This window comes from Phocoena phocoena, chromosome 1 (genome assembly GCF_963924675.1).
Source record: "Phocoena phocoena chromosome 1, mPhoPho1.1, whole genome shotgun sequence".
Taxonomy (NCBI): domain Eukaryota; kingdom Metazoa; phylum Chordata; class Mammalia; order Artiodactyla; family Phocoenidae; genus Phocoena; species Phocoena phocoena.
The window spans coordinates 132,286,202-132,305,854 of NC_089219.1; the positions used below are offsets into that span (position 1 = coordinate 132,286,202).

Sequence of the window (19,653 nt, forward strand, 5' to 3'; positions counted from 1 at the left end):
GGTTCTTCCATAATATAAAGTGGTATAATCTGATGACAGACTGTGATAAGTTAAACATGAATATTATAAACCTTAGAGAATCCACTACAAAAATAAAAGAAACAGTATAGCTAATAAGCTATTAAAGGCAATAAAATGAATTATAAATACTCAATTAAAAAAAAGGAAATGAGGAATACGGGGACAAAGAACAGATAGGACAAATAGACAACAAACAGCAAAATGGCAGACAAATACCCAACAAGTAAGTGTAGATGGTCTAAATACTACAATTAAAAGGCAGAGATGATAAGACTTGATAAAAGAGCAAGAGCAATACACTGTCTATAAGAAACACACTTTAAATTTAAAAAAAAAGATATTTTTAAAATGAGAAGAAGATATACCATGCAAACATTAATCGTAAGAAAGCTGTGATGGCTCTACTAATATCTGAAAAAGTAGACTTCTGACCTAAATAGACATTTCTCCAAAGAAGACTGCCAACAAACATATGAAAGGATGCTCAACATTGCTAATCATTAGAGAAATGCAAATCAAAACTACAATGAGGTATCACCTCACAGCAGTCATAAGGGCCATCATCAAAAAATCTACAAACGATAATTGCTGGAGAGGGTGTGGAGAAAAGGGAACCCTCTGGCACTGTTGTTGGGAATGTAAATTGATACAGCCACTATGGACAACAGTATGGAGGTTCCTTAAAAAACTAAAATTAGAACTACCATACCACCCAGCAATCCCACTACTGGGCATATACCCAGAGAAAACCATAATTCAAAGAGTCATGTACCACAATGTTCACTGCAGCTCTATTTACAATTGCCAGGACATGGAAGCAACATAAGTGTCCATCAACAGATGAATGAATTAAGAAGATGTGGCACATATATACAATGGAATACTATTCAGCCATAAAAAGAAACAAAATTGAGTTATTTGTAGTGAGGTGGATGGACCTAGAGTCTGTCATACAGAGTGAAGTAAGTCAGAAAGAGAAAAACAAATATCATATGCTAACACATATATATGGAATCTAAAAAAAGAAAAAAATGGTTCTAGAGAACCTAGGGTCAGGACAGGAATAAAGATGCAGACATAGAGAATGGACTTGAGGACACAGAGAGGAGGAAGGGTAAGCTGGGATGAAGTGAGAGAGTGGCATGGACATATATACACTACCAAATGTAAAGGTAGCTAGCGGGAAGCAGCTGCATAGCACAGGGAGATCAGCTCGGTGCTTTGTGACCACCTAGAAGGGTGGGATAGGGAGGATGGGAGGGAGACGCAAGAGGGGAGAGATATGGGGATATATGTATATGTATAGCTGATTCACTTTGTTATAAAGCAGAAACTAACACACCACTGTAAAGCAATTATACCCTAATAAAAATTTTTGTTTTTGTTTTCTTTCTGCGGTACACGGGCCTCTCACTGTTGTGGCCTCTCCCGTTGCGGAGCACAGGCTCTGGACGCGCAGGCTCAGCGGCCATGGCTCACGGGCCCAGCCGCTCTGCAGCATGTGGGATCTTCCCGGACCGGGGCACGAACCCATGTCCCCTGCATCAGCAGGCAGACTCTCAACCACTGCGCCACCAGGGAAGCCCCCCAATAAAAATTTTTAAAAATAATAAATGAACTAATACTTGATAAATAAAATAAAAGTAAAAAAAGAAAAAGAAAAAGTAGACTTCTGGGAATTCTCTGGCAGTCCAGTGGTTAGGACTTGGAGCATTCACTGCTGTGGCCCATCTTCAATCCCTGGTTAGGGAACTAAGATCCCACAAGCTTTTTTGTGGTGAGGCCAAAAAAAAAAAAAAAAGGAAAGAAGAAAAAAGAAAAGGTAGATGTCAGGACAAGGAACATAACCAGGAATAAGAGTATTTTATAATTAAATAAGGGTCAATTCTTAAAAAAATCCTAAATGCGTATGTATATATGTAAAACAGAGCTTCAAGATACACAAAGCAAAAACTGACAGAACTGAATTGGAACAGATAACTCCACACTTGTGTTTGCAGATTTCAACACTCTTCTGTCAATAGTTCAAAGAATAAGTAGAGAGAAGGTCAAAAAAGATATAAAAGATGAAAAATAGTATCAGAAACAAATTGAACAAATTAATATTTACATAAAGTCTTAAATGGCAAAAATATGCATTCTTTTCAAGTGCCTGTAAACTATTTACCAAGACAGACTATGTGCCAGACCATTAAACAAATCTCAGTACATTTAAAAGAATGAAACTATACAAGTGTGGTCTCTGACCAAACAGATCTAGAGCAGAAATCAATAACAAGAGACACCTGGCACAAATCTCCAAATATTTGGAGATTTAAAAACACATTCTTCAGTAACTCAGGGCTCAAAAAAGAAATCACAAGGAAATGAGAAACAGTTTGAACTAAAAGATATTGAAAACACAATATATTAAAACTTATGTAATACAGCTACAACAGTGCTTAGATAGAAAATTATATCTCTTAATGTCTATATTAGTAAAGCAGAAAGTTTAACATTAATAATGTAATAACTTGCAGCTTAACGTAAGAAGCTAGGGAAAAAGCAAATTACACAAAACACAAGTATAAATATGGTAGTAATAAGAAGCAGAAACCAATAAAATAAAAAGACAAAAATAGGTAAAAATTATTAAAACCAAAAGCTAGTTCTTGAAATAAAGTTGATAAATCTCTACAAAGAGAGAAAATGTAAGGTAACAATATCAGGAATGAGGGTATATCACTAGACATCCTACAGATATTAAAAAAGATAGAGAATAAATAGAAACAACTTTATGCCAATAAAAGTGACATATAGTGAAATAAATAAATCCTATGAAAGATGCAATTCCCCAAAATCAAAGAACAAATCAGAAAACAGAGGAGGAAGGAACACTTCCAAATTCAGTTTGCGAGTCAAACAAAGCAAAAGACATTATTAAAAAATTACAGACCAGTTACCTTTAAAAACAGATGTGTAAACCTGTAACAAAATCTCAGTAAACATAATTCAGCCATATATAAAAAGAATAATATATCATGCCCAAGTGGTTTCTATCCAGATATTCTAGTTGGTTTAACAATTTTTTTAGACAATGAATGTAATTAACATTTTTAACAGAATGTAAGAGAAAAATCATGTAATTACAATTGACATGGAAAATGCATTTGACAGAATTCAACATATATTCATAATAAAAACTCTCAGGAAACTTAGAAAGGAATTTCCTCAAGGTGATAAGGAATACCTATGAACAACTTCCAGCTAACATTATACTTAATGGTGAAATGTTAAACTCTTTCTCTCTCAGACTGGGAGCAAGGGGAGGATGCCTGAATTCACCACTTCTATCTAACACTGTATTAGAGGTCCTACCCAGTGCAATTGTCTCTATTTGTAAATGACATGGCTGCCTATGTAGAACATCTTTAACTTCTCAGAATGAGAATAATAAATTCTGTAGAAAATATGGAAATATTTTATATTAACAAATCAAATATTTAAACCAAATGGAAAAATTCCTATAAAAAGTTGATCAAGAAGAAATAGAAAACACGAATCATCCTATAGGCATTAAAAAAAAAAAGAATCAACTGTCAAAAACTATTTCCACCTCAGGCTTATATGATTTTACCTACAATTTCAATCAGTCAAGAAAGGAGTAATTCCAATCATACACAAATTTTTCCACAGGAGAGAAAAGAAAGGAGCATTCCCTAACTTGTTTTATGAAGCTAATGTAACTATAAAATCAAAACTTGACAAGGACAATGCAATGAAGAAAAATTATAGGCCAATGTTATTCATGAAAATAGATGGAAAAATCCCAGGAAGTCAGTTTTAACAATGTATAAGGATAATACTTCTTAAACAAGTTGGGCTTATTCCAGCAATGCAAGATTGGTTTAACATTAGAAAAAAAAAAAAGTTACCTATTTTTACATCAATATTTCAAAGAGAAATATATCATCTTCAATAGGTGCAAAAGAAAGCAATAATATACTTCAGCATTCATTTATGATAATAAATCTTAACAAGCTGACAACTGAAAAAGAAATTTCCTTCTAAGGGTATCTACAAAACTCCTAAAGCAGAAATCATATATAATCATGACATATTCAAAAGTTTTCCCTTTGGTGAGTAACAAGGTAACGATGCCAGATATCAACATTTCCATTCAGTATTATACTAAAGCTCCTGGCCATTGGAATAAGTCAAAATGAATAAAATGTATCAAGGTACCAAAATTGGAAAGGTAGATTAAACTTTCATTACTTGTGGATCATATTATTATGTACATAAAAAATACAAGAAAATGTAGAAATGCATAATTAAAATTGATAAGAGTTTAGCAAGATTGCTGGATTTTAAAATGGGGACCATAATGCACCATTCTTCAGGGACTGTTAGGATACCTTCTTTCTCTCTTAAAATAAAAAAATGGTTTACTTGAATAGACAGAATACATGTGTGGTAAAAATCCAAACAGTACAAAAGAATAGAGGAGAAGTGAGCATCTCCCACCTCCCTGTTCTGAGTCCCTGGAGCAATTACTATGATTAGATATGAAATGTTTCCAGATAAATTAGCATCATTACTGTGAAGTTCAATTGTATGGTAATTATCTACTGATTCTTTCCTCTTCTTATCTTGTTTGAGTTTAGGGTATCAAACAACTCTACTTCCAATCTGGAATCTCATCCTTGTTAAAGTGACAAGCTATATTTTATATTCAATTCTAAGCCCCTTGATCACCTAAGAGAGGTCTTTTGGCCTCTCTTACCAAAAAAAGCAGCTCCACAGAATTCACTTCTGTATTCTGGGACATATTAGTAATTGGCCATCAGAACGAAATGGGCCTAAATCTGTATCCCTAAAGTCAAATTAACAAAATATGCAGACAAACTATGCTATACAGAGAGCTCAAGTGGCAGAGTGGAATAAACACAGTCACTGTAGTCAGAAACACTTGAGTTCAAAGCTCTAACACTTCCAAACTATGTCATCTTGGACAAGTTACCAAACCTCTCTGAATCTCAGTCTCCTCAACTGTAAAATAAAACTGAGCTAATGAAAACTGAGCTAATAGAGCTAAGGGAAGGGAAAAGGGGAAAGGGAAGAGGGAAGAGGGAAGAGGGAAGAGGGAAGAGGGAAGAGGGAAGAGGGAAGAGGGAAGAGGGAAGGGAAGGGAGAAAAAGTTGAGGGCTTCCCTGGTGGCACAGTGGTTAAGAATACGCCTGCTAATGCAGGGGACATGGGTTTGAGCCCTGGTCCGGAAAGATCCCACGTGCCGCGGAGCAACTAAGCCCATGCGTCACAACTGCTGAGCCTGCACTCTAGAGCCCGTGAGTCACAACTACTGAGCCTGCATGCCACAACTACTGAAGCCTGCGCACCTAGAGCCCGTGCTCTGCAACAAGAAGCCACCCAATGAGAATCCCATGCACCGCAACGAAGAGTAGCCCCTGCTCGCCACAACTAGAGAAAAGCCCGCACGCAGCAACAAAGATCCAACACAGCCAAAAATAAAAATAAATACATTTATTTAAAAAAAAAAAAGAAAAACTTGAGCTACGTGAGTTGTTGTTATGATTAAATGAGACACATGTATCTGGCATATAGAATGCATCTTATAAGTGTTTTTAAGTGACGGAAAGTTCCTTTTAAAAAAGAGAAGGTAGTCAAAACTGTTAAAAATCATGAGAAGATAAAAGATTGTTTAATAATAATAGGTTATTAGATTTGGGCATTAGATGATATTAGTGACCTCAGAGGCAACTCTACCTAATGGTCAAAACTGTAGGATAAAGGGCCTTTGCATAAGTCCCTGGAGCTAACTCAGCCTTTAGAACTTAGCTTTGACAGAAGCTTCTGGAAAAAGCTTTCCCTCATCTCCAAGGTGATATGGTAATTCACCAAATTGCTTCTACAGAGAGAATAAATGTCCATTATCCCAGCACTTTCAGGATATGATAGTGGCTTCACCATAAAGTTAATTAATTTCATGCCATTTAAACTCATCTATCATTATCCATCCATTTATCATCATTAGGGTAGATATTACATGCCAAGCATTGTGCTGGGTACTGGAGTTCTGAAGATAAATGAGACATGATGTCTGATCTTGAGATTATAAACTAGAAGGGGAAATGGACTTTTAAAAAGAAAACTACTACGTGTATTATTATAGTATAAGAAATACAGAGTTCAAAGGGTAATTGAGGAAGCAAGAAGGAAAGTGGGAGAGATGAGAGGTTTCACAGACAAGGCCACAAATGGAACATGGAAGAGTAATAGTTGAAATTTCTCCAGAGGAAAGATGGAGGATATTTTAGGCAAAGGGACATGGTCATGGAAATGCCATGAGTTTGAAAGAAAATGGTACTTTGGGGTGATGAGAAATTGTGAATCAGCCTGTGTATTAGTTGATGAGATAAGAACAATAGGTTGGGGTAAACATGCAAACTAACTCTCTTATACCAGAGTCAGGATTTTATTTATGGATACAAGGAGTCAGTAGCAAGGAGAAGATAAGATTAGATTTACTCTTGGTGTTCTATTCCCTCAGTGATGTCTCAACCCCTGACCCACCCCCCAGGCCCTAGGGTCATCCTTAATCCTAACACTTAACAAAACTCTTCAATTCAAATGTATTAAGTTCAGCAACTGAAATTCTTGGAAAAAGTAAAAAAATATAGGTTGTGTGCCAGTAGGTGAGAGAGAACTGTATCCTCAAAATAGTTCAAAAGATTTTTTTTGAAGTGAATATATTGAAATACCTTTAAATAAACATGTTTGTAATATGTGAGGTCAACTTTAACATTTTTAAAAGGAAACTGAATACAGAAAAAATACTAATTAAATCGTTTAATAACCTATCTAACTGAACTCTCTACTTCTAATCTCCTCTCATTACAATGTACTCTACATAACTGCTATGAAAATATTCTCATGTGATAATCTCATCTCCCTGTACAGTGGGCTTTAGCAGCTTACTACTCCCTATAGAAGATAGCCCAAACTTCTTTTTCTGTATGGCATTCCAGACTGTATACTCTGGTACCTCTCCAGCCTCATTCCCCAAGAGTTTCTATCCCAACTTCTTGCGTGTACTATATTAAACATTTCCTACACATCTGTTACGGTTTCCCTCATCCACACCTTTGTTCACACTTTTCTCCAACCTGAAGGCAGTGTAGCAGAAAGAGTATGCGTTTTGGAGTAAGGTAGACGTGGATTCAAATTTCAACTCTACTACTCCATATTCAGTTGTGTTCTCTTGAGTAAATCAGTTAACCTCTCTGAACCTCAATTTCACTGGTAAACAGACATCAAAAGTATATAACTTAAAAGACTTATAGTGATGATTTTGAATTAAGATAACACTTATTATATAATGCCTGGTTAGTAGTAACCAGATGCTGGTTTATGGTCTTCTGTCCAGATATGTCCTTTCATTGTCTTAAGCCTTCTGAAACCCTTTTTGTATTTATGAAGACCAGCACAAAAGCCAGTATCTTCATAAAGCCTTTTATAATTCTCCCATTTGGAAGTAATCTCTCCCCTCTAGGACCAATATTTTCAGGGATAATTCTCTTGTAAGGAGTTCTTTCATTCAGGCTTATACCACAGTTATTTGTTTAAAAATATTTTTGTTTACTAGGTTGTAAACCATCTAAATGCAGACATTGTATTTTTTACATTGCAAAATTAATATTTCATCAATTAAAAACAAGTAGCTATCTAGCTATGTCGATTAATGTATAAAATATTGAAGATGAGAGCAACATTTATTATTTATCAATAATCATTTACCTTGAGTTCCCCACCTATCTCAATACTTTCTATATATTTTCTTATTTTATTCCACAATATTATGTAGAAGATACCATTGTTCTGATTTCACAGAAGAGCAAACTGAGGCATGAAAATGTTAGTAACTTGCCCAAAGGTTCAAAGCTAATATTTAGAGGAGAGGAAGGAAACCTGGCAACTTGATTCCAGTAATCTTAATCAGAACACCACCCTAAGACAGAATTTAGAAATGACACACGCCTCCACCCACCATTTAGATGTTTAAAGCACAACCTTGCTCAATAAGGATCTCAAAAATTTCAGAAACATTTTCTCCCCCAAAACAATTTTATGGTCTGTGTTGTAAAACAAAGAAAGGAAAGTTCCTTGAAGCTCTTTTTTTGGGGGAAAAAAACCACCTAGACATATAATCTTTAAAACTGAGTCTCTCTTTCAAGTGATAGAACACTATTAGTGACATGGCAAATGTGAAGTACACTGAAATACTATTCACATTTGTCCTCTAAAAGCAAGAGCTGCAGTTGAGATAGCTAGCAAAAACTAATATAAGTGGTCTGTCTTCAAGCTTGTCCTACAAGCACTGAACTTTCTTCTTAAAGCGTTCACTAAGTTAAAACTGTACATGCGTTTAAGCCCTTTAGACAAGCACTTGACATGATGAAAAAGATAAATCACCATGTACGACATACAGTATCTGCAAATACAATTCCCTAGGGGACACAGAGCAGTGTAGAAGATGGCTGAATTTAATATTCTTCCTTAAAGATATACATATACCTTTAAGGAGGAATATTAAAAATATATGAAGAAAGAAGTATATAAAAATTTGAGATAACTAGCCTTCAAACAATAACAACCACATTATATCTGTTATATCACAATCTACCTTATATGTTAGTTCCTTAATATTCTCTCCATAGAGGCTCTTGTCTTATTTGGTATTCTCTTTTTTATGAACACAGATATCTTGTTTGCTCATTGCCAATAAAGAGTATTAATTTGGAGTATGACTGCAGTGTTACTACAAATAAAAGACCATACATACTTCAGGTTCTTTTCATACCAAGGTTATAAACACAAAAATAAAAGTAGGGCCTTTTGCCTCATTCTTTTCTTTCTTTGAGGTGGGGTGAGAGGGCGGTAACATTTGTATTCAAAATACATCTTGAAAATTAGAATGGCTTTTCTCCTCACGTAGGAGTTCATGGATTCTGTGTACAGCTGAATCTGATTTTCATTCAGGATCCTATAGCCACAGGACACTTTCAAATGAATTTGCCCTTTAAGCTTTTCTGTTTATTTATGACCTACAGTTGCCTTATGAGCATCCTCTTCCTCTCCTGTGAGATGAAATGCAAATATAATATGCAGAGATTCTTAGGAGGTTTTCTTCTAGCCATGTTCTGTTAAGTGATACTTTTCAATTATCCAATTTTTCCACTCCTTTGTATTGCCTTCAAACCATCCCAAAGCCTTTATATACTTCCCTGTGGTACCCTCTGATTTAAATACAAAGAAAGAAAATACTTCAAGTGCTAACATTTTGTTGCTTCACCAAACGGAGCTGTAGTGGATTTCCTGACAGGCAGAATCATTCTTCTATTAAAACCACTTATAGAGGTTCTCTTTTATCAAGTTTTTCTTTTTTTTTTTTTTTTTTTTTACCCAGGCTTGCTGTCTTCAGAGACGCCAGGACCCAGGGTCAGTCTTTGCACAGCTGTTTCACTTGTTCCACAAATAGTTATTGAGCTCAGTGTCAGGCTCTAGCTTCAGTGCTGAGGATGCAGCCATGAGCAAAGCAGATGGGGCCTGCCCTCAAGGTCTTTTTTTTTTTTTTTTAAATTTTATTTATTTTTTTATACAGCAGGTTCTTATTAGTCATCTATTTTATACACATCAGTGTGTACATGTCAATCCCAATAGCCCAATTCATCACACCACCATCCCCACCCCCTGCCGCTTTCCCCCCTTGGTGTCCATACGTTTGTTCTCTACATCTGTGTCTCTATTTCTGCCCTGCAAACTGGTTCATCTGTACCATTTTTCTAGGTTCCACATATATACATTAATATAGGATATTTGTTTTTCTCTTTCTGACTTACTTCATTCTGTATGACAGTCTGTAGATACATCCACGTCTCAACAAATGACCCAATTTTGTTCCATTTTATGGCTAATATTCCATTGTATATACGTACCACATCTTCTTTACCCATTCGTCTGTCGATGGGCATTTAGGTTGCCTCCATGACCTGGCTATTGTAAACGGTGCCGCAATAAACATTGGGGTGCATGTGTCTTTTTGAATTATGGTTTTCTTTGGGTATATGCCCAGTAGTGAGATTGCTGGGTCATATGATAATTCTACTTTTAGTTTTTTATGGAAACTCTATACTGTTCTCCATAGTGGCTGTATCAATTTACATTCCCACCAACAGTGCAAGAGGGTTCCCTTTTCTCCACACCCTCTCCAGCACTTGTTGTTTGTACATTTTCTGATGATGCTCATTCTAACTGGTGTGAGGTGATACCTCATTGTAGTTTTGATTTGCATTTCTCTAATAATTAGTGATGTCGAGAAGCTTTTCATGTGCTTCTTGGCCATCTGTATGTCTTCTTTGGAGAAATGTCTATTTAGGTCTTTTGCCCATTTTTGGACTGGGTTGTTTGTTTTTTGAATCTTGAGCTACACGAGCTGTTTATATATTTTGGAGATTAATCCTTTGTCCGTGGATTCGTTTGCAAATATTTTCTCCCATTATGAGGGTTGTCTTTTGGTCTTGTTTATGGTTTCCTTTGCTGTGCAAAAGCTCTGAAGTTTCATTAGGTCCCATTTGCCTGTTTTTGTTTTTATTTCCATTACTCTAGGAGGTGCATCAAAAAAGATCTTGCTGTGATTTATGTCAAAGAGTGTTCTTCCTATGTTTTCCTCTAAGAGTTTTACAGTGTCCGGTCTTCAATTTAGGTCTCGAATCCATTTTGAGTTTATTTTTGTGTATGGTGTTAGGGAGTGTTCTAATCTCATTCTTTTACATGTGGCTGTCCAGTTTTCCCAGCACCACTTATTGAAGAGACTGTCTTTTCTCCATTGTATATCCTTGCTTCCTTTGTCATAGATTAGTTGACCATAGGTGCGTGGGTTTATCTCTGGGCTTTCTATCTTGTTCCATTGATCTATGTCTCTGTTTTTGTGCCAGACTTATTCTTGTTTTTGGATCTCGGGGTTACACGCCTTTTACTTTTGTCTGGATCTGATTTATCAGGAGAGTCCTCCAATTGGCCCTGAGTGGTTATTTACCTTAATACAGACACAGACCTGTGCTGCACATGGGGAGAGCCCACAGAAAGACATTCAAACATTGGGTCCAAGATGATCTCCAATGGTTTTCAAATAAATGCCACTGGTAAGACAAACAGGTTTTTTTTGTCCCTGACCTTTCTTTCAGCATGTGGTTTTTCAGAAATGACTTAGTAAAAATGTATGTAAATATGTCTAAGAGAGAATGAATACAAAACCACAATCTATCAATAAGAGGTCCTGCTCTTTAAAATGTTACAGTCAGCCTTCCTGCCTTCTATAAAGGATCTAAAACTGAGTGAATTAGTTGTTTGAACTGTATTTTCAAGACAAACAATAAATAAAATTTGTGATCAAGACAATAAATAAAATTTGTGATCCTAGAATCTAAGGTTCTCATTTTACTTATCTCATTGTCTTATTTTACTATCTTACAGAGATAGTTAAAAACACAAGAACAGAAAAAGCCACCCCAAAACAAAAAACAAACTTCTACCATCATCACATAACTATTTGTTGAGGACTATAGGCCAGTTACTTTGTTAAGGACTATATAAATTATTTCACTTAATCCACATACCAATCTGTTATGTCTATTACAGATATTTATCTATTTTTATCCTCAATGTACAAAGGAAAAACATGGTCTTAAAGGGACTTAATAACTTGTCCAAAACCATACACACAACTATAGCATAGCAAAGCCATGATCAACATATGGAGACTGATAAAATACACCAATTGATGGTTTTTAGCATATTGATTTGGTAAGTTTATCATATGACTGGCCCTGACCTGAATTTATAAACTCAGAAGGGAAGGAGAAAAGAGTTTTAGGTGAGCATTTGATATGTATGGGAGAACCTCAGATCTCAGACATTATATATGGATATTACATCTTAAGTCTCATATACCTAAGATTCCTAAAAGGCTTATTATACGAAGAATTTGGTCTTTTATTTATCTCTCCACAAGTATGATTTTAAGTAATATCATTAGAGAAAAGGACTTGGCCACAGAAATAAGGTGGAAGGGAGTACACTATGTAGTCAGTACAGACAGTGGCGGTGCCAGGCTAATACCCACCCCTCCAACCCAATTCAAGATCTTGGAGACTGGAGTTTCTTCATCACAAGGGAACACTTTCAAGATTACCCAGTTAAACACAAATGCTCTCTTTCCTCCCCACTGGTATCCTTTCTTAGGATGATACTGGGTCCCTTTCTAATCCCAAACTATAAAGGCTATTATGAATAAAAACATATAGTTATAATCCGTGATTAACAGAATAATGGGTCATTATTTCAGTAAAATATATTACCTTCATCACACTTCAACTCTTTTTGATTCATTTAAACAAATACCGACTTTTATAACTAACTTACCTAATAGGAGGAAATGAATTATACTGCTAATCGAAAGAACTTCTAGACTTGCTGGCTGGCTTATTATATTTTCAATTCTAAAATTCTAAAGCTTTATAAATAAGAGATTTCTATAAATAATGAAAGTATTCCATGTTGAAGATTTTTTATAATCATTCTAAGACAAGGTGGACCAGATATTCTTATGGCAAACAGATGGTGTTCTAGGTGCTGGATATCTCTTACATTGCATGACTAGATTTAAGAAACAGTAGCATTAATCAGACAGAAGACATAAGTGCACATGAAATTCAAATTTTATCTAAAGGTAAAAGAGCCGAAGGTGATCATGAATATAAACACAAAATGATAGCCCATTAAATTTTACCACTGGAATCTGTCTGTACCAAATAAGTATGAAAATCAGCATTCATTAAACATAATTTGGTATAACGTGTTTCTCTTTCTGGGAATACAGCCATATACAGATTAGTCTAGTGAGTATAATTTCTTCGTAGGGCTTCCTCTAAGATGTTTGGCTATTTTGAAAGTCTAACTTAATACAGAAAGAACTTACTCAAACTTCAAAGTAGTAAAAAATCATGTCTAAGTATCCGTTTGGAAAGATATGTATATTTGGACAGAAACACACAGATACACACACACACACACACACACACACAGACACACACACACATACAGAGGAAGGAATCACCTACCTACCTACACCAGAATCACCAGATTACCATATATCCTCTCTGCCCCCAACTTACTTGTTTTTCTGATAAGACCTAATAGTTTTATTTGGTATCTGAAGGAACTTGCATTCACAATTAGAACACACCTAACATGTACTGTTATCAGGGGTGGTTATCAAAAATATTTTAAAAACTTTAAACAGACTCATCAAGTAAAAAAGAAAAAGGGCCTAAATAAATAAAATCAGAAATGAAAGAGAAGTTACAACCAACACTAAAGAAATAACAAAGGATCATAAGAAATTACTATGAACAATCATACACTAATAAAATGGACAACACAGAAGAAATGGATAAATTCCTAGAAAGGTACAATCTCCCAAGACTGAATCAGAAAGAAATACAGAATATGAACAGACCAATTACCAGTAATGAAATTGAATCAGTAATAAAGAAAATTCCCAACAAACAAAAGTCCAGGATCAGATGGATTCACATGTGAATTCCACCAAACATTTAAAGAAGAATCAATGCCTATACTTCTCAAACTATTCTAAAAAGCTGAAGAAGAAGGAATGCTTCAGAAAGCATTCTACAAGGCCAGCATCACCCCGAAACCAAACCCCGACAAAGGTATCACAAGAAAAAGAAAAGTACAGGCCAGTATCACTGACGAACACAGCTGCAAAAATCCTTGACAATATATTAACAAACCGAATTCAACAATACATTAAAATGATTATATAGCATGAACAAGTGGGATTTATCCTAGGGACACAAGGATGGCTCAATATCTGCAAATCAATTTGCACAACACATGAACAAACTGAAGAATAAAAATCATATGATCATCTCCATAAATGCAGAGAAAGCTTTTGACGAAATTCAACATCCATTTACCATAAAAACTCTCAATAAAGTGGGTACAGAGGGAATATATATCAACATAATATAAAGGCCATATAAGACAAACCTACACCCAACATCTTACTCAACGGTGAAAAACTGAAAGCATTTCCTCTAAGATAAGGAACAAGACAAGGATGTACACTTTTGCCGCTTTAATCCAACATGATATTGGAAGTCCTAGCCATGGCAATCAGAGAAGAAAAGGAAATAAGAGGAATTCAAATTGGAAAAGAAGAAGTAAAACTGTCACTGTTTGCAGACGACATGATACTATACACAGAAAATCTTAAAGATGTTACCAGAAAACTACTAGAGCTCATCAACGAATTTGGTAAAGTTGCAGGATACAAAATTAATATATAGACATCTGTTGTGTTTCTAACTATAAATAAAAAACTATCACGAGACTGAATCAGGAAGAAATAGAAAATATAAACAGACCAATCACAAGCACTGAAATTGAGACTGTGATTAAAAATCTTCCAACAAACAAAAGCCCAGGACCAGATGGCTTCACAGGTAAATTCCATCAAACATTTAGAGAAGAACTAACACCCATCCTTCTCAAACTCTTCCAAAATATAGCAGAGAGAGGAACACTTCCAAACTTGTTCTACGAGGCCACCATCACCCTGATACCAAAACCAGACAAAGATATCATAAAAAAAGAAAACTATAGGCCAATATCACTGATGAACATAGATGTAAAAATCCTCAACAAAATACTAGCTAACAGAATCTAACAGCACATTAAAAGGATCATACACCATGATCAAGGGGGGTTTACCCCAGGAATGTAAGGATTCTTCAACATACGCAAATCAATCAATGTGATAAATCATATAAACAAATTGAAGGAGAAAAACCGTATGATCATTTCAATACATGCAGAAAAAGCTTTCGACAAATTCAACACCCATTTATAATAAAAACCCTCCACAAAGTAGGCATAGAGGGAACTTACCTCAACATAATAAATGCCATATATGACAAACCCACAGCCAACATCGTCCTCAATGGTGAAATACTGAAACCATTTCCACTAAGATCAGGAACAAGACAAGGTTGTCCACTCTCACCACTATTATTCAACATAGTTTTGGAAGTTTTAGCCACAGCAATCAGAGAAGAAAAAGAAATAAAAGGAATCCAAATCAGAAAAGAAGAAGTAAAACTGTTACTGTTTGCAGATCACACGATACTATACATAGAGAATCCTAAAGAGGCTACCAGAAAACTACTTGAGCTAATCAATGAATCTGGTGAAGAAGCAGGATACAAAATTAATGCACAGAAACCTCTGGCATTCCTATACACTAATGATGAAAAATCAGAAAGTGAAACTAAGAAAACACTCCCATTTACCACTGCAACAAAAAGAATAAAATACCTAGGAATAAACGTACCTAAGGAGGCAAAAGACCTGTATGCAGAAAATTATAAGACACTGATGAAAGAAATTAAAGATGATACAAACAGATGGAGAGATATACCATGTTCTTGGATTGGAAGAGTCAACATTGTGAAAAGGACTATACTACCCAAAGCAATCTACAGATTCAATGCAATCCCTATCAAACTACCAGTGGCATTTTTCACAGGACTAGAACAAAAAATTTCACAATTTGTATGGAACCACAAAAGACCCCGAATAGCCAAAGCAGTCTTGAGAAAGAAAAACTGAGTTGGAGGAATCAGGCTCTCTGACTTCAGACTACACTACAAAGCTACAGTAATCAAGACAATATGGTACTGGCACAAAAACAGAAATATAGATCAATGGAACAAGATAGAAAGACCAGAGATAAGCCCACGCACATATGGTCACCTAATTTATGACAAATGAGACAAGGATATACAATGGAGAAAAGACAGCCTCTTCAATAAGTGGTGCTGGGAAAACTGGACAGCTACATGCAAAAGAATGAAATTAGAACACTCCTAGCATCATACACAAAAATAAACTCAAAATTGATTAAAGACCTAAATATAAGGCCAGAGACTATAAAACTCTTAGAGGAAAATATACGTAGAACACTCTATGACATAAATCACAGCAAGATCCTTTTTGATGCACCTCCTAGAGAAATGAAAATAAAAACAAAAATAAACAAATGGGACCTAATGAAATTTAAAAGCTTTTGCATAGCAAAGGAAACCATAAACAAGATGAAAAGACAACCCTCAGAATGGGAGAAAATATTTGCAAATGAAGCAACTGACAGAGGATTCATCTCCAAAATTTACAAGCAGCTCCTGCAACTCAATAGCAAAAAAACAAACAACCCAATCCAAAAATGGGCAGAAGATCTAAATAGACATTCTCCAAAGAAGATATACAGATTGCCAACAAACACATGAAAGAATGCTCAATATCACTAATCATTAGAGAAATGCAAATCAAAACTACAAAGAAGTATCACCTCACACCAGTCAGAATGGCCATCATCAAAAAATCTACAAATAATAAATGTCCGAGAGGGTGTGCAGAAAAGGGAACCCTCTTGCACTGTTGGTGGGAATGTAAATTGATATAGTCACTATGGACAATAGTATGAAGGTTCCTTAAAAAACTAAAAATAGAACTACCATACAACCCAGCAATCCCACTACTGGGCATATACCTTGAGAAAACCATAATTTAGAAAGAGTCATGTACCACAATGTTCACTGAAGCACTATTTACAATAGCCAGAACATGGAAGCAACCTAAGCGTCCAATGACAGATGAATGGATATGCAAGATTTGGCACATATATACAATGGAATATTACTCAGCCACAAAAGGAAACGAAATTGAGTTAACTGTAGTGAGGTGGATGGACCCAGAGTGTGTCATACAGAGTGAAGTAAGTCAGAAAGAGAAAAACGTATACCGTATGCTAACACATATATATGGAGTCTGAACAAAAAAAAAACGTTCTGAAGAACCTAGGGGCAGGACAGGAGTAAAGTCGCAGAGGTATAGAATGGACTTGAGGACACAGGGAGGGGGAAGGGTAAGCTGGGACAAAGTGAGAGAGTGGCGTGGACATATAAATACTACCAAATGTAAAGTAGATAGCTAGTTGAAGTAGCCGCATAGCACAGGGAGATCAGCTCGGTGTTTGTGACCACCTAGAGAGGTGTGATAGGGAGGGTGGGAGGGAGATGCAAGAGGCAGGAGATATGGTGATATATGTATATGTACAGCTGATTCACTCTGCTATAAAGCAGAAACTAACACACCATTGTAAAGCAATTATACTCCAATAAAGATGTTAAAAAAAAAAACCTATCAGAACGAGAAATTAAGAAAACAATTCCATTTACAATTGCATCAAAAAGAATAAAATACTTGGGAATAAATCTAACTAAGGAGGTTTAAAAAAAAAAACCTGTATTTGGAAAACTATAAGACACTGATAAAAGAAATTGAAGATGACACAAACAAATGGAAAAATATACCATGTTCATGGATTAGAAGAATATTGTTAAAATGGCCATACTAACCCAAGGCAATCTACAGATTCAATGCAATTCCTATCAAAATAGCAATGGCAATTTTCACAGAACTAGAACAAAAACTTCTAAAATTTGTAAGGAAACACAAAAGACTCCAAAGCAGTCTTGAGAACGAAGAACAAAAGCTAGAGGTATCATGCTCCCTGATTTCAAACTATGGTAGAAAGTTACACTAATCAAAACAGTATGGTCCTGGCATAAAAACAGATATAGATCAATGTAACAGAATAGAGAGCCCAGAAATAAACCCACACTTATATGGTAACTTATTCTATCACAAAAGAGGGAAGAATATACAATGGGGAAAAGAAAGCCTCTGCAGTAAACAGTATTGAAAACACTGGACAACTAAGTGCAAAAAAATGAAACTGGACAACTTTCTCACACCATATACTCAAAATGGATTAAAGACTTAAATGTAAGAGCTAAAACCATAAAACTTGTGGAAGAAAACATAGGCAGTATGCTCTCTGACTTCAGTCTTAGCAGTATTTTTTTGGATATGTCTCCTCAGATGAGGGAAAGAAAAGCAAAAGTAAACAAATGGAACTATACCAAACTAAAAAGCTTTTGCATAGTGAAGGAAACTAGCAACAAAACAAAGTGGCAGCCTACTTGAATGGGAGAAGATGTTTGCAAATTATATATCTGATATGGGTTAATATCCAAAATATACAAAGAACTAAAACAACTCAACATTGAAAAATAACAATCTGGTTAAAAAATGAGCCGTACAACTGAACTTACGTTTTTCCAAAGACGACATAAAAATGACAAACAGACACATAAAAAGATATAATCACTAGTCATCAGGAAAATGCAAAGAAAAACCACAGTGACATATCACCTCACACCTGTCAGAACAGCTATTATTAAAAAGAGAACAAATAATTGTTGGCAAGGATGTGGAGAAAAGGGAACCCTCCTGCGTCATTGATGGGAATGTAAACTGGTCTAGCCACTACGGAAAACAGTATAGAAAACAGTTCCTCAAAAATATTAACAATTTAACTACCATACGATCCAGCAATTCCACTTCTAAGTATTTTCCTACAGGACATAAAAACACTAATTTGAAAAGATATATGCACCCCCATGTTCACTGCAGCATTATTTACAATAGCAAAGATATGGAAGCAACCAAAGTGCCCATCAATAGATGAATGAAGATGTGGCATGCACACACACACACACAATGGGATACTACTCAGCCATAAAAAAGAATGAAATCTTGCCATTTGCGACAACATAGATGGATCTAGAGAGTATTATGCTAAATAAAATAAGTCAGAGAAAGACAAATACTGTATGATTTCCCTCATATGTGAAATGTAAAAAAACAAAATAAAGGAACAAACATAACAAAACAGAAACAGATTAACAAGTACAGAGAACAAACTGGTGGTTGCCAGCGTGGAGGGGGGTTGGAGGATGAGTGAAACAGGTAAGGGAGACTAAGAGGTACACACTTCCAGTTATAAAATAAATGAGTCATAGGATTGTAATATTCAGCACAGGAATATAATCAATATTATAATAACTTTGTATGTGACAGATGTTAACTAGACTTATCATGGTGATCATTTTGTAATGTATGAAAATATCAAATCACTATGTTGAACACCTGAAACCAATGTAATACTGTAAGTCAATTATACTTCAATAAAAAACAAATTTAACAACAGGCATAGGCACCAAGCTATCATAAAAAATCATACAGCTATACCATTACATATCTGATTGTCCCTGTTTTTAGTATACCCTTGGCCACAAAAGTGCAGAGCAAAAATAACATAAGTGAGTAAAAAATCATGAAATGGTTTATTAAAATGAAGAACAGAGTAGAATAAGGACTTCTAAAGAGCCTAGAAAAATAAGACTACTTACTCAACAATGGTCTAATGCAGTAACTGGTCAGAATAAGAAATTTGGGATTTCAGAACCACCAACAAGGATTCTCACACAATTAGTTATAAATAAACCCAGCAATGGCTTACATACCCTGGTGCTGTATATCACACCTCAGTGCATCAGAAATGCCACGGCAGCTCCTTCCCCTGTT

General features: G+C 35.4%; 1 protein-coding gene across 1 annotated transcript in view; it reads right to left on the reverse strand.

Annotated features, from left to right (window-relative positions):
• COP1 (COP1 E3 ubiquitin ligase) overlaps window positions 1-19,653 on the reverse strand; it is a 276,923-nt gene that overhangs the window by 18,367 nt on the left and 238,903 nt on the right. The gene's annotated exons all lie outside the window — the stretch shown is intronic.